We start from the raw sequence: 17,027 nt of genomic DNA on the forward strand, positions 1-17,027 counted from the left end.
TTTATGAAGGGCTAATGGAAATGACCGAGGATCAAGTGTTTTTTTTCGCTGTCACTTCAATCATGGAAACATTGTAATTTGACCCCCTGCTTCATTTAACAGCTGGAAATAGCATTGTTTCCTGTTTTCCCACTTTAACCTTTGGCCCCAGCAAATGACAATGAATTGTAACTCAACACTTAATTTGCTGCATTTTCATAATGGTTGACTGGATTGGTTCATAAATATGATGCTGAAAGAAGCATTAATATTACACTGAGAAGCTGTTCCACCACGCACAGAGTGGATTGAGCATTGGGATCAAGTTTAAAATAATGGAAAGTATCGTTGGCACAAAGGAGTCAGTATACGAGTAGGTTAGTTCATTCAGAGAATGTCAGCACAGAGCAGTTCTCGAGGAATTCATTCAAATTAATCATAGAATCCCTACAGTGCAGAAGGAGGAGATTCAGCCTATGAAGTCTGCACTGACCCTCTGAAAGAGCACCCTACCTAGGCCCAATCCCCCACCCTTGCCCCGTAACCCCACCTAACCTTTTGGACACCAAGGGCAATTTAGCATAGCCAATCCACCTAACCTGCGCACCTTTGGACTGTCGGAGGAAACCGGAGCAAACACGGGAAGAATGTGCAAACTCCACACAGCCACCCGAGTTCAGAATCGAACCCGGGTCCCTGGCGCTGTGAGGCAGCAGTACTAACCATCGTGCCACCACAAGGTGGCAATTAGATTCTAAAAGAGGAAAGAAAGAATTGTTTTTGGTTCATGGATGGGCACTGGAGATTGAAGCTTGCAATTCCTGCATCCGTTGTGTGAATGATGATTGTGAAAGGTTGGCAACTAAAGGAATGTGAAAAGTTGGCAACTAAATGTCATCACACCAGTTTCCAATAATACAGAAGGCGTGGAAGCATCACATTGGCAGCCCGTCAAACATTTTGAATCCACTAAACTTGTTAACAACCGAATTGCCTACAGTTTTTGTCCGCTGCAAGATAATAGAGGCTATCACTTTGCAAAATTCCCTAGATCCTAGAACAATCCTAACAGATTGTAAACTAGCAAATGTGACACCAGTACTCAAAAAATCAGGTTAAGATACACTGGGGAGCTTCAGGTCAATTAGCCTGAAATCAGTTGCTGGAAATGTCACAAAGACATAGAACATACAGTGCAGAAGGAGGCCATTCGGCCCATCGAGTCTACACCGACCCACTTAAGCCCTCACTTCCACCCTATCCCCAATAAACCCGCCAACCCTTTTTGGCCACAAAGGGTAACTTATCATGGCCAATCCACCTAACAGCACATCTTTGGACTGTGGGAGGAAACTGGAGCACCCGGAGGAAACCCAGGCAGACATGGGGAGAACATGCAGACTCCACACAGACAGCGACCCAGCAGGGAATCGAACCTGGGACGCTGGCGCTGTGAAGCTACAGTGCTAGCCACTTGTGCTACCTATATTTTTAATTCTCCTTTGGATGGATTCTGAATATGTCCCAATCTTTGGGGCTATCGCTGACGTTTGCCTCGTTATATTCTTTTTCTTTCAACTTGATACTTTCCTTAACTTCCTTGGTCAGCGATGATTGGTTTATCCCTCTTAGAATCTTTCTTCCTTACTGGGATACATTTCTACTGAGTCTTGAATATCGTCCTTAATGTCTGGTTCTGCCTCTTTACTGTATTTCCTACTACTCTATACGCCCAGTTCACTTTAGCAAACTCTGTCCTCATTTTAGCACAGGGCTAAAGAGCTGGCTTTTAAAGCAGACCGAGGCAGGCCAGCAGCACGGTTCAATTCCCGTACCAGCCTCCCCAAACAGGCGCCGGTATGTGGCGACTAGGGGCTTTTCACAGTAACTTAATTTGAAGCCTACTTGTGACAATAAGCGATTTTCATTTCATTCATTTCATTTCATTGAAATTTCCTTTATTTCAGTTAAACACTGGGGTGTTGGGTTTCCTCCAATCACTGATGTTTGTGGAGCCTCCTTCCACTGTTAATTGTCTACCACCATTTGAACGAGGCAGGGCCTCAGAGCTTTGACCTGATCCATTGGTTGTTGTGAGTACCTTTAAGAAATGTGTGTTTAAGAAATGTACCTTTAAGAAATGAGTGTTTATCGGTGATGTCAGAGTGTGGGTGGAGCTGGGCTGTCTTTCAGTTTTTTACTTTTGTTTAGGCTGTTTGCTACAGGGTGTGTTTTAGTTTCATTTTCAGAGCTGGATAGCTGCAGTCACAGCCAGAAGGTGTATGAGTCTCTCTCTCTCTATAATCTACAGCCTGTAAATCGATCCTTTGGTGATTTAAAACTAATAACTGCTCTCAGTAGTGACTTTAACCTGATGTGCTTCTGTTTTTTTTTGAAGTCTTATGGATGTTAAAAGGACAGCTTAAGGATTACTTAGTGTTGTATTCTTTGGGGGTTATATTTGAATTGATGGTTGCTAAGATGTTCACTGTATATCTTAAAAAGGTTAACTTGAGTTCATAGAATAAACATTGTTTTGCTTTAAAAATTACTTATCCATTTCTGTTGTACCACACCTGTCGAGTGGGCCATGTGCTCCCCATACCACAATCTATTAAAAGTTGTGGGTCAGGTGAACTCCATGATACACTTTGGGGTTCTCTAAACCCTGGCCCAGAACAAATTGGGGGCTCGAGGGGAACAAAAGTCTGTCTATTGGATTGGCTTAGTGAACTTAAAGACAGTGAGGGGTGAGCATTTTGTGGTTGCTTTTAAGGTGTGGTATTCTAGTTTAAGTTTAGGGGCTGGTTTAGTACAGGGCTAAATCGCTGGCTTTGAAAGCAGACCAAGGCAGGCCAGCAGCATGATTCAATTCCAGCACCAGCCTCCCTGAACAGGCACCAGAATGTGGCAACTAGGGGCTTTTTACAGTAACTTCATTCGAAGCCTACTTGTGACAATAAGCGATTTTCATTTCATTTCATTTAAGTGGGGAGTGTGTTGTGGACAATGGCTCTTTCAGAGGCTCTGAAGTTTTTGGGGTGGAGACGGTCACACGCAGTACCTAACGGACAGAGACTAAAAGCAGACTGTTAGATTTGGAAAAAACATTGCAGTTAACATTAATGCGAAAAGACAAGGTAATTATTGCGGTGGCTAAGCATTTAAAGTTGCCTGAGATACAGTTTGACTCATTGGAAATGGCAAAAATTCAGTTACAAATTAAACAAATGGAACATGAGAAAGAATTAAAGCAGCTTGAATATGGAAGAGAGGGAAAAGAAAGAGAGAGAGCGGTAAAAGTAAGAGAAAGGGATAGAGAGGAGAAAGAAAGGGAGAGAGAGGAAAAAGAAAAGGAGAGAGAAGAAAGGAGAAAAGAAAGAATAGCCCTAGCAGAACAAAAGGAAAGAGAAAGGGAGATACAGATCAGGGAAAAAGATAAAGAGAGAGAGTTTGAACTCCAGAAAATGGCCAGGAAACATGACAGTCAGTTAAAATTGGCAGACATAAAGGGAAACGATCAGTTGGATGATAGTGATGAGGATAGTGAGAAAGAGCGTCAAAGTCAAAGGCATGGTGGTAATCTATTTAAATATGTCCAAGCATTGCCAAGGTTTGATGATAAGGAGGTAGAAGCCTTTTTCATTTCATTTGAGAAAGTAGCTAAACAAATGAAATGGCCACAGGACATATGGGTATTACTTATTCAAACAAAGCTGACAGGTAGGGCTAGTGAAGTGTTTGCATCACTACCGGAGGAGGTATCTGGGACATATGAGGAGGTGAAAAAATCCATCTTAGGTGTATATGAACTGGTGCCTGAAGCGTACAGACAAAGGTTTCGAAATTTAAGGAAAGAATTTGGTCAGACATACATGGAGTTTGAAAGGATCAAACAGAGTAATTTTGATAGGTGGATAAGGGCTTTTAAAATAGACCAAACGTATGAAGCTCTCAGAGAAATTATACTTTTTGAGGAGTTTAAAAATTCAATTACTGATGAAGTGAGAACTCATGTGGAAGAGCAGAGGGTTAAAACTGCGAGGTTAGCAGCAGAAATGGCAGATGATTATGAATTAGTTCATAAATCAAAGATTGGTTTCCGACATCAGTTTCAGTCTGTTACAGATAGAAACTGGGACATGAGAAATACCTGTACTCAAGTGGTAAACGTCAAGGTGATCTGATGGGAGATAATAAGGAGAGTGTACCTCAGATTAAAAAAGAAATCCAGGAGGATAGAAAAGAAATGAAAAATGTAAAATGTTTTCACTGTAAACTAGGCCATGTAAAGTCACAGTGTTGGTGTTTGAAGAAAAGTACTGGGAAGGATGATGTGGTAAAACAGGATAAGACAGTGGGGTTTGTTGAAGTGGTAAAGGAAAGCCCAAGTGAAGCAAAGGAGGGGCAAAAAATTGTACATGTGATTGATAAGAAGGTGCCAGATCTCTTTAAAGAATTTACTTGTGTGGGTAAAGTTTACTCATGTGTATCTGGAGGAGCAGGTAAAGAAGCTGGGGCTGGTTTAGCACACTGGGCTAAATTGCTGGCTTTTAAAGCAGACTAAGGCAGGGCAGCAGCATGGTTCAATTCCCGTACAAGCCTCACCGAATAGGCGCCAGAATGTGGCGACTAGGGGCTTTTCAGAGTAACTTCATTGAAGCCTACTCGTGATAATAAGTGATTTTCATTTCATTCATTTCATTTCAAGAGATACGGGAGATAGTCAATCTTTAATGGTAAGAGATGAAAAATACTGGCAAAAATTATAGCCAAAAGGCTAGAAGACTGTGTACCTGAGGTGGTCACAGAGGACCAGACGGGCTTCGTCAAAGGTAGACAGCTTACCTCGAACATCAGGCACCTGCTGAACGTGATAATGACCCCCTCCGGGGAGAGAACACAAGAGGTGATCGTCTCCCTGGACGCAGAAAAGGCCTTCGACAGAGTCGAATGGAAATACCTCATAGAGGTACTGGAGCGGTTCGGGCTTGGAACAGGGTTCACCGCTTGGGTAAATCTCCTATACAACGCTCCCATGGCGAGTGTACGGACCAACAATACCAACTCCCAATACTTCCAGCTTCACAGGGGCACCAGACAAGGATGCCCACTGTCCCCGCTGTTGTTCACACTAGCAATTGAACCGCTAGCAATTGCGCTCAGGGCAGCAAAAAATTGAAGGGGGATCCGAAGGGGAGGCAGAGAGCACAGAGTCTCACTCTATGCAGATGATCTGCTCCTCTACATCTCGGACCCACAAAGCAGAATGGACGGAATCATCGCGCTCCTGAAAGAGTTTGGAGCCTTCTTGGGCTACAAACTCAACATGAGCAAAAGCGAGATCTTCCCAGAACACCCGCAAGGGGGGGGGGGGGGGGGGGGCACTAAAGGGGCTGCCGTTCAAACAAGCCCGACACAAATTCCGCTACCTGGGGATCCAAATAGCCCATGACTGGATGGAAAGGGATCCACAAATGGAACCTCACCAGCCTGACGGAGGAAGTAAAAAAGGACCTGCAAAGATGGAACACACTCCCACTCTCCCTCGCGGGGAGAGTCCAGACGATCAAAATGAACGTACTGCCCAGGTTCCTCTTCCTGTTTAGATTCATTCCGATCTACCAAGGCCTTTTTCAAAGTGCTGGACAAACTTATCATGGCGTTCGTATGGGGGGGGGGGGGGGGGGGGGGGGGGGGGGGGGGGGGGGGAGGAATGCTAGGATCCCAAAGAAGGTCCTACAAAAAACAAAATCCGGGGGGGCTAGCCCTCCCGAATCTACAATTCTACCACTGGGCAGCAACAGCCGAGCGAGTAAGGGGATGGATCCAGGAGCCAGAAGCCGAGTGGGTGCGTGTGGAGGAGGCCTCCTGCATGGGGACCTCCCTCCGGGCCCTCGCCACGGCAGCACTCCCATCCCCACCCAAAAAACACTCCAGCAGCCCAGTGGTGACAGCCACCCTCCAATCCTGGAACCAACTGCGGCAGCAATTTGGCCTGAACAAAATGTCGGACAAGGCTCCCATCTGCAACAACCATAGGTTCACACCAGCACTGACTGACGCCACCTTCAAAAGGTGGAGGCAGGACGGGGGGACACTGAATATCAGGGACCTATACACAGATGACAGGATCGCAACACTGGACGAACTGACAGAGAACCTTCGGCTAGCTGGGGGGAACGAGCTACGGTACCTGCAGCTCAAAAACTTCCTACGAAAGGAGACAAGGACGTACCCACAACCGCCATGACAGACACTACTGGAAGACCTACTGGACGCAAGTATCCTAGAGAAAGGGAACTGTAGCGACATGTATGACCGACGGGTAGAAAGGGACGACACCGTACTGGACGCAACAAGAATGAAATGGGAGGACGACCTGGGGATTGAGATAGGGTGGGGACTCTGGAGCGAAGCACTGCATAGGGTCAACTCCACCTCCACGTGCGCAAGGCTCAGCCTGACGCAACTAAAAGTGGTACATAGAGCCCACTTAACAAGAAACCGTATAAGTAGGTTCTTCCCGGAGGTGGAGGACAGATGTGAACGGTGCCAAAGAGGCCCGGCCAACCACACCCACATGTTCTGGTCTTGCCCCAGACTTGTGGAGTACTGGACAGCCTTCTTCGAGGCTATGTCCAAAGTGGTGGGGGTGAGGGTGGAGCCATGCCCGATAGTGGCGGTCTTTGGGGTTTCACACCAGCCAGATCTATTCCTGGGGAGGAGGGCGGACGCCCTTGCCTTTGCCTCCCTGATCGCCCGCCATAGAATCCTGTTTGGCTGGCGGTCAGCAGCACCACCCAGAGCTGCAGACTGGCTGTCCGACCTCTCGGAATCTCTCCAAATGGAGAAAATCAAATTCGCCATCCGAGGGTCAGACGACGGCTTCCACAGAAGGTGGGAGCCATTCATGCAATTGTTCCGGGACCTGTTTGTGGCCAACGTACAAGAGGAAGAATAGTCGGGTGGCCAAGAATCAGGGGAAAATGGACGGGAATCGGGTAGGGAGCCGGCGGGGGGAGGGCTACGGGTTTGTTATGGGGGTTTGATGGCTAGCTAAGGCCCAAAACCAAACTGTAAATAAATGCCTATAAACATGTGCCTCGGCCATATTGGGGAATGTAAAATATGTATGCCGGCTAAAGGGGGCGGCCACAGTTGTTATTATGAAGATGCTTACCTGTAAATATACATGTTAATTTTTGCGTGTTTTTTTTCTCTCTAATAATTTGTAATTTGTTGGATATAAAATATGAAAACTCAATAAAAAACATTTTATAAATAAAATGGTAAGAGATGAGGAGTTATGTAGTTTGGGAAGAATGTTGCCAGAAAAGGTGGTAATAGTTGGAATTCAGGGTGAGAGGAGTAGTGTTCCATTATACAAGCTAAGGTTGGAAAGTCCAGTGAAGAGTGGTGAAGTGGTAGTAGGAGTAATAGAGAAACTATCTTGTCCAGGAATACAGTTTACCTTGGGTAATGATACAGCTGGATCGCAGGTGGGAGTGATGCCTACTGTGGTGGATAAGCCAGTGGAAAATCAGACAACTGAAGTGCTCAAGGATGAATATCCTGGGATCTTTCCGGATTGTGCAGTAACGAGGTCGCAAAGTCACAGGTTAAGAAAAGAGGAGAAATCAAAGAGTGAAGATGAAGTTGAAGTGCAATTATCAGAAATGATTTTTGATCAGATGGTTGAAAAAGAACATGAACAGGTGGAGGATGAGGCGGATATTTTTAGTTCAGGAAAATTGGCGGAGTTACAACAGAAAGAGGTAGAAATAAAACGGATGTATCAGAAAGCATACATGGAAGAGTAATCTGAGTATATACCAGAGTGTTATTACCATAAAAGTAATGTCTTGATGAGAAAATGGAGACCTTTACATATGCAGGTGGATGAAAAGTGGGCAGAAGTTCATCAAGTGGTATTGCCGGTAGGGTATAGAAAGGAGGTGTTGTGAGTTGCACATGAGGTACCAGTGGGAGGTCATTTGGGAATAAGGAAAACTCAACCGAAAATCCAGAAACAGTTTTATTGGCCTGGACTTCATAAAGGTGTAGTTAAATTTTGTCAATCATGTCACACACGTCAAGTGATAGGGAAACCTCAAGCAGTGATAAAACCAGTGCCCTTAATACCCATTCCAGCATTTGAGGAACCTTTTACAAGGGTCCTAATTGATTCGTAGGACCACTTCCCAAAACGAAAAGTGGGAATCAATATCTTTTGACTATAATGGATGTGTCTACTAGGTTTCCAGAGGCCATTCCAGTACATAATATTACAGCTAAAAAGATTGTGTACGATTTACTTAAATTCTTTACTAGATATGGACTACCCACAGAAATACAATCCGAGCAAGGATCAAATTTTACCTCAAGGTTATTCAAAGAAGTTATAGATAGCTTCGGAATAAAACAATTTAAATCAACTGCGGACCATCCAGAATTGCAGGGAGCATTAGAAAGGTGGCATCAGACATTAAAGACAATGTTGAGGACCTATTGTCATGATTATCTAGAGGATTGGGATAAAGGAATTCCATTCCTACTGTTTGCAATTAGGGATGCACCTAATGAGTCAACCAAATTCAGTACTTTTGAACTAATGTTTGGTCATGAGGTAAGAGGCCCACTTAAATTGATTTGAGGAAAAATTGGTGAGTGAGAAATCAGAACTTACATTATTGGATTACGTTTCAAATTTTAGGGAATGATTAAATAGAGCAGGTGAATTGGCCAGACAACATTTAAAAGTTGCACAAAATGTGATGAAACGGGTAGCAAACAAGAAATCCAAAGTTCGTAGTTTGTCAGTGGAGATAAAGTTTTAGTGTTGTTACCAGTAGCAGGTGAACTTCAAAGGAAATTAAGTGAGGTGAATTATGTGGTAAAAACACGAGATAGAAGGAAGACTCATTGAGCATGTCATGTGAAAATGCTTAAAAGGTATTCTGAAAGGGAAGGAGTTAAGAAGGATGTTTTAATGATTCTAACTCAAAGTGGCAAACCAAATTCAGATGACTGTGAATTTGACATACCTCAAATTAAATTGGGAAAATGAGGATGTTCTTAAAAATTGGGATAAATTGGTGAGTTACCTTCCAGAGGAAAAGCACACTGACCTGAAAGAGTTATTGATATCATATGGGCAAGTTTGTGGAGATAAATTGGGAAGTACTAAAATGGCTATACATGAATGAAATAAAAATTAAAATTGCTTGTCACAAATAGGCTTCAAATGAAGTTACTGTGAAAAGCCCCTAGTCGCCACGTTCCGGCATCTGTTCGGGGAGGCTGGTACGGGAATGTAGATGGTACATGATGTAGATGTGGGAAAGGCTGTTCCAATCAAACAACATCCATAGACTTAGTCCTTTAAAATTGGCACAGGTTAACAAAGAGATTGAGAGTATGTTTAAAAGTGGCATAATTGATGTGGGTTGCAGCCAATGGTGCTCACCCATAATGATGGGACCAAAGATCACACCCAACAGTTGTGTGTGAACTATAGAAAGTTTAATGCAGTTACAAGAAAGGACCCTTATTCTATCCAACGTTTGGAGGATTGCATTGAGAAAGTGGGACAATCAGCTTTTATTTCCAAACTGGATTTACTTAAAGGTTATTAGCAGGTACCTGATTCCGAAAAGGCGAAGAAGATTTCAGCTATTGTGACTCCAGATGGTATATACCAATTCAAAGTTGTGCCATTTGGCATAAAAAACGCCCCAGTCACATTTCAACGGTTAACTGACAAAGTTGTTTCAGGATTATCCAATTGTGCTGTATACATCAACGATCTGGCAATTTTCAGCCAGACATGGAAAGAACATTTAAAACATCCAACGTAGGCCAATATTTCTCATGCCTGTTTTCAGCTGTCGTAACATAAGCAGCCCTTTGAGTTACTATAAAAATTAATATACAGTTGAATTTTTGTTGCAGTTACATTCACAAGGGAATATGAACCACACCTTGGTGTGAATACATAACTGGTGTGTTCTGAGAAACTCTTGTACAAACCAAGCCCAATTGGCAGTGTCTGCTGGATGCTGAGTGGCAGAGGGGCAATGTCATGGTCACAGCTAGAGTAGTCTCCATTATGCTCAAAAGGTTGGGCCAGGAAGCGGGTGAGGAACATACCCCCGGCTGCAGTTGGCAGCAATTTCACTCTGTTTGGACAATCAATGGCCAGCTCATGTTAAACACGCTATGAAAGAATGAGCATTGCTGGGAAAAGGCGGGAATAGGGCGGGCGCCAAGAAAAGGCAGGTGAAGGAACTGAGGGCAGCATGGTGGTGCAATGGTTAGCACTGCTGCCTATGGCACCGAGGTCCCAGGCTCGATCCCAGCTCTGGGTCACTGCCCGTGTGGAGTTTGTACATTATCTCAGTGTTTGCGTGGGTTTCGTCCCCACAACCCAAAGATGTGCAGGGTTGGTGGATTAGCCACACTAAATTGGCCCTTAATTGGAAAAAATTAATTGGGTACTCTAAGTTTTTTTAAAAAAGATAGGAAAAAAATGAAAGCCCAACAACGTCTCGACTTCCTATGAAAGATAAAGAAATTTGGCATATCTGCATCTACTCTCACAAACTTCTACTGATGTGCCATAGAGAGCATCCTATCCGGCTGCATCACAGCCTGGTATGGCAACTGCTCGGCCCAAGATTGCAAGAAACTGCAGAGTGTGGTGAACTCAGCCCAATGCATCATACAAGCTTGCCACACCCACACTGATTCTGTCTACACGTTCCGCTGCCTCAGGAAGGCAGACAGCATTGTCAGAGACCCCTCCCACCCAGGCATTGCCCTCTTCCAGACCCTTCCATCAGGCAGAAGATACAGAAGTCTGAAGACCCGCACATCCAGACACAGGAACAGCTTCTTCCCCACAACTACTAGACTCCTCAACGAATCTCCCTCGGACTGATCTATTCCCTGTAAGAGCACTATTCATGATGCCCTATGCTGCTCTTGCTCATGTATTTACTTTGTTTGGCCCCTTGTTCTGCACTGTAACCAATCACTGTTTGTCTACAAAATTATGACGGGCATAGACAGAGTGGATAGTCAGAGGCTTTTTCCCAGGGTAGAGGGATCAATTACTAGGGGGCAAAGGTTTAAGGTGTGAGGGGCAAGGTTTAGAGGAGATGTACGAGGCAAGTTGTTTTTATACAGAGGGTAGTGGGTGCCTGGAACTCACTGCCGGAGGAGGTGGTGGAAGCAGGGATGATAATGACATTTAAGGGCCATCGTGACAAATACATGAATAGGTTGGGAATAGAGGGATACTGACCCAGGAAGTGTAGAAGATTTTAATTTAGACGGGCAGCATGGTTGGCACAGGCTTGGAGGGCCGAAGGGCCTGCTCCTGTGCTGTACTTTTCTTTGATGTATTATTTGTCAATGTACTCTATCGATCATTCTTTTTGTCTACTATGTACATACTGTGTACGTTCCCTTGGTCGCAGAAAAATACTTTTCACTGTACTTTGGTGCATGTGGCAATAAATCAATCAACTAATCAAGCAGTCTACAGATGCATTCGTTAATTTTATTTCGTCCTGGATCCAGGATGTCGCTTAAATGTAAAGGTCGCTATGCCAATCCTCAAAACTGTAAAGGCAGACCAGCAATATAAATCCCCAGCCAACTGGTGTTCAATTAATTTAAATAGCCATCTTGATTGTCGGTGGGCATGCATCCGATTAGTGCGCTCGCCCACCAACCTCAAAATTGTGCACGATGATGTCGGGAAGGTCACCCAACATAATTTTAGGATATTTTACGTTGACCGAGTCGATCATGTGCCAGATACCCAAACGTAAAATTCTGGCCATACAGACTCTGCCTCTTTCACCAGCAAAATCAACATCTACATTCAGTCCCGGTCCCAGTGGATGGCCTTTTCTTCTGCCCCTGTGACACCTTATCATAGTTGCTGAATAACACTTCCAAACCTTTCCATTGCCCACTGCCAGAAAAAATGCAGTGGCCAATAAAAATGAGTGGACAATAGATTATTAATGAGTGATTTCAAAATGGCAAGCCAGCTGCCAGTTTTGTGCCCGCTTGCCTTCCATAATTTGGGGCTTGCTAGCTTATTCAGCAATGTTTCCACCTCCATGTTGCTGGCAAAAGTATGAGCAAAGATATCCAAGAGGTATCAGTCTCGTTTCCCTTCTGCTGGTGGTTTGGATTTTACAGAGCACGACTGAGGCAGGGTTCAGGTCAGAGCATGGTCCCGGGATAAGGCAGGGGAAGGGGATGAATCTTTCAATTGTTTGCTTAAAGAAAAAATCATGGGCTGGATTCCACCTGCGGCTGATGTTGGAAACGAGATTCACAACCCGCACCAGCAGGAGGATGCAAATAGAACATAGAACATACAGTGCAGAAGGAGGCTATTTGGTCCATCGAGTCTGCATCGGCCCTCTGAAGCCCTCGTTTCCACCCTATACCCATAACCCAATAACCCCTCCTAACCTTTTTAGTCACTAAGGGCAATTTAGCACGGCAAATCCATGTAACCTACACATCTTTGGACTGTGGGAGGAAACCGGAGCACCCGAAGGAAACCCACGCAGACACAGGGAGAACGTGCAGAATCCGCACAGACAGTGACCCAGCAGGGAATCGAACCTGGGACCCTGGCACTGTGAAGCCACAGTCCTATCCACTTGTGCTATCGTATTCTCCGGGCTCTCGTAATTATCCGGTCCTCAGCTCTTGACTAACATTTACCTGATACAATGGACCTCGCGGTAACCCAAAGCCCATTAGAGGGCCACCCTCCCACCATGATGCAAGTCCTGCCCATCTGATCAGAACACCCCATGCCCACTACAGAAACCCCCTAATTAAAGAGCCCCCCCTGAGTCCCCCTAATTAAATAGACCCCCTAAATAAAGTTGGGTAACTATGATATGGTCAGCTGTGAATTAAGTGTTTTCTGTTGGTTTCACTGCTGACTACTTCAAAGTCACTCAACCTTGAAGGGAGATTAATGAAAAGCACTTACCTCTGTTTGATGTGGTCCAGGAGCTGTCAGTCAAAGCTTTTATATGCCTGTTTCACAGCTGACCACTTGAAAGTCACTCAACCTTGAAGGAAGATGAATGGAACAATGCTGACAGCTGGAGGCGATGGAAGCTGTCAATCACAGCCCAGTAAAATCAATATCACAATGAAATGAATGAATGGCTTGCAGATCAAATTATCTGAGTGGGCTTAAACCCAACTGACTGGTTTCCTCTTTCCAGGAATTGACAGCTACTGCTTCCTTTGTCTGAGCCAAAAGGTGTATTGCCCAGGCGAGTTTTAAAACAATGATAGTTTTCCACTGCCTCGATCTGGATTGCACTCTAACTTCCAGGCAGGGTCTGTCTTCGGGGGGGGGGGGGGGGGGGGCTTCCTGAAAGGGGTCTCTGTATTTAGGAGGTCTCTTGGGGGTCTCTTTATTTACGGGGTTTTTGTGAGAGTCTCTTTAATTAGGGATTTTCTGGTGGGGGGAGGCGGTGGGAGGGGGGGGGGGTGTGTGTGTGATAGAATCGTAGAATATACAGTGAAGATGGAAGCTTCTTTTCTATTTTCCTCTCGCATATTCCCACCTAATCTGAGCTCTTTTATGCTGCTTTTTTTTAAAAAAAGGGTTCACATGTTCAACCTACCGCTTTCCTCTCTCCCTGCTTGTTCCGTTAATTTTAGAGTGGAAAACATGTTTTTAGAATATTTGCTGCAGGTGTCATTAAGTTAGAGTTTGGCAGCCAATTACTAGGCTAGATATGGAAGACGAAGGTAGTTACAGCAACAGGTCAAATATTTGATTCAGTAATGGTCTGTGAATACAGAAATGGTCACTGCCATCAGAGGTGTTTTTTGACACCTACAGGATGACAAAATTAGACTTGCCCTCATCATTTGGAAGGTTAATACAAACCATGTCTAGACATTTATTCTAAATTTGCCCACTTCAGTAATTTAGTAATGCTGGATTCCAGACTATAATCAATTTTATTTAATAAATTTAAAGCACCCAATTCTTTTTATCCCAATTAAGGAACAATTTAGCGTGGCCAATTCAACTACCCTGCACATCTTTCGGTTGTGGAAGTCAGACCCACAGCACAGTAGTTAGCACTGTTGCTTCACAGCTCCAGGGTTCCAGGTTCAATTCCCGGCTTAGGTCACTATCTGTACAGAGTCTGCATGATCTCCCCGTGTCTGCATGGGTTTCCTCCGGGTGCTCCGGTTTCCTCCCACAGTCTAAAGATGTGCAGGTTAGGTGGATTGGGCACGCTAATTTACCCTTAGTTTAGATGGGGATTATTGGGTTACAGGGATAGGGTGGAGATGTGGTCTTAAGTGAGGTGCTCTTTCCAAAAGCTGGTGCAGACTCAATGGGCCGAATGGCTTCCTTCTGCATTTTAAATTCTATGATTCTATGCGGAGTCTGTCTTCTCCCCGTGTCTGCATGTGTTTCCTCCGGGTGCTCCGGTTTCCTCCCATAAGTTCCGAAAGACGTGCTGTTAGGTGAATTGGACATTCTAAATTCTCCCTCTGTGTACCCGAACAGGTGCCGGAATGTGGCGACTCGGGGCTTTTCACAGTAACTTCATTATTTACTTGTGACAGTAATAAAGATTATTTATTTATTATTTACAAGGGGATAATGTGTAAACTCCACACGGACAGCGACCCGGGGCCGGGATCCATAATCAATTAAATATCAATTAAACTCTTCTGCACTTACTGCACAAATGTAACCAGTTTTAAAATATCTGTCTTCATATTTATTCTGCTTTGTGGAGTGTACCATGTGTAATATGATTTCCCTGACAATGCGGACAGACTAATGGCTTCTTCCCAGTTCTCGTCAATACTGCCTCAGACGTGGCAAGCCTCGTGAAGCTTTGTACAGTGGCCCATGAGAAGCGGCGCTCCAGTTATACCTTCATTAAGTTGACCACCTAAAGGACTGGACCAAAGTGCTGGCATTCAGAGGATATGCAGTTAGGTTAGACAGCCACAATTATAAGCTTGGCGATCCACAACTAGTGCAGCTTTAACGTGCTGCTCTGACCTCATTAGCTATTAAAGCTGCTACTACGTGAAAATGGTTGTCCTGTTGCCTCGCTAGCATCCGCTTCTGCTCCTGTCAGAGCATAAACGGCAGTTCAAACATAACTTATCCATTCAGTTCTGATTCAGCAAGCAGTTCATTAAAAATGGATTAAAAGCTCCTTTGTCAATTTAATTGATTAGTGGCTAGTTTGCAAGCTATAAATTGATGTTACATAATGGATTTCAGAGGAATACTTAGCAGAGTAGAAAATGTAGTGTTTAACAGCACTCTGCTCCAATAATGTATCTCATACCCAGAAGTGCAAAGGCAGCTTTTACCACAGCAATTGACGTTTCAATTGCCCACTCCAACCAACTCTGCCGCCTCCTCTGAGGGAGAACTCAACTACGAGCCATTTGATTCCATCACCTCAATTTAGCGGAGCTTACAGTAGTGGAAGGTATCTACAGCAAATATGTCTGCAACATTGAAGAATTTCATTATTTACCTATAATATATTAAATGTTCTGTATATTATGTGTTACAAGTTGCTTCCTGTAACATTTCCCCCAGCATACTTGGTTGATACTGTAATGTTCTAACAATGCTTAATATGAGTGATACAATGGGGGCTACACATTTTCTGTATGTATAAAATATATCAAGCACTTTTAAAAACAAATTAGACTTGGGATCATATGTAAATAAAACCAAATGCTGTCTCACGGCGCTGAGGACCCGGGTTCGATCCTGGCCCCGGGTCACTGTCCGTGAGGAGTTTGCACATTTTCCCCACGTCTGCGTGGGTTTCACCCCCACAACCCAAAGCTGTGCAGGGTAGGTGGATTGGCCACGTTAAATAGCCCCTTAATTGGGAATAAAATGAATTGGGTACTCTAAATTTATTCAAAAAAGTAAATAAAACCAATCAAAATCTCCTGGTGGAAGCCTTTTTCGCAAGTTGCAGGAAACCTGATGAGATAGATAAAAATATATATGAATGAAGAGGTTTTTCTGGATGTGATGTGTTGGTTTAAATCTATAAAAAAATTAGTAGACGATGGCAGAAGGCGTCTGGCTTCCCCGCCCACTAATGCCATTCGATTCCAAAGGTTGGTTGGGTAACACTTTTCTAACCTGACAACGTTCTGACCCATTCCACATTTAGAAAGTCATGACAAATACATTTTTTAAAAGTCATGTTATAAGAAATAGTTAAAGGGGGATGTGAGACTCAGTATTCTGTTGATGGCAGTGACGAGATACGAGGCTCCCCATGTTGGATCGGAACCAGTAGCAGCATCGTACTGAATACATGAAAAAAAGCAACAAATATTTAAAAAGTTGGCATTGAAACCCACAATGCTGAAAATACGCAGCAGATCTGTCAGCATCTAAAAAGAGAGTGGTTAACTTTTCATACAGATCTGACAAAGAGCCTCCACCTAATACATTGGACTATCCTTTGTCTATTCAGAGGCTGACAGGCCTGCTGTGTACTTCCAACTGTTTCTCTGTTAATGGTGCTGAGGTTAGCTGCAAGATATACTTCTGTTTAACTATACAGCATTTGGTGCTCTCAAATATGTTTTGATCCACCAGGCATGAAAGTAATGCCTGTAAGAATTAAGATGCTTTTTTTTCCTCCTCCAAGCACACAGTGAAACATGTAGGCTACTTTTTCCAGTCGATTGGCATTACCACTTTACCAATAATGGACACCTTCTCACAAATTAAAAAAAAATATATTTTGAAAATATGTATTAAGAATATCCGATTAAAGGGCAGCACGGTGGCGCAGTGGTAGCACTGCAGTCTCACGGCGCCGAGGTCCCAGGTTCGATCCTGGCTCTGGGTCACTGTCTGTGTGGAGTTTGCACATTCTCCCCGTGTTTGCGTGGGTTTCGCCCCCACAACCCAAAGATGTGCAGCATAGGTGGATTGAACACTCTAAATTGCCCCTTAAATTGGA

Source organism: Scyliorhinus canicula, chromosome 6 (genome assembly GCF_902713615.1).
Source record: "Scyliorhinus canicula chromosome 6, sScyCan1.1, whole genome shotgun sequence".
NCBI lineage: Eukaryota > Metazoa > Chordata > Chondrichthyes > Carcharhiniformes > Scyliorhinidae > Scyliorhinus > Scyliorhinus canicula.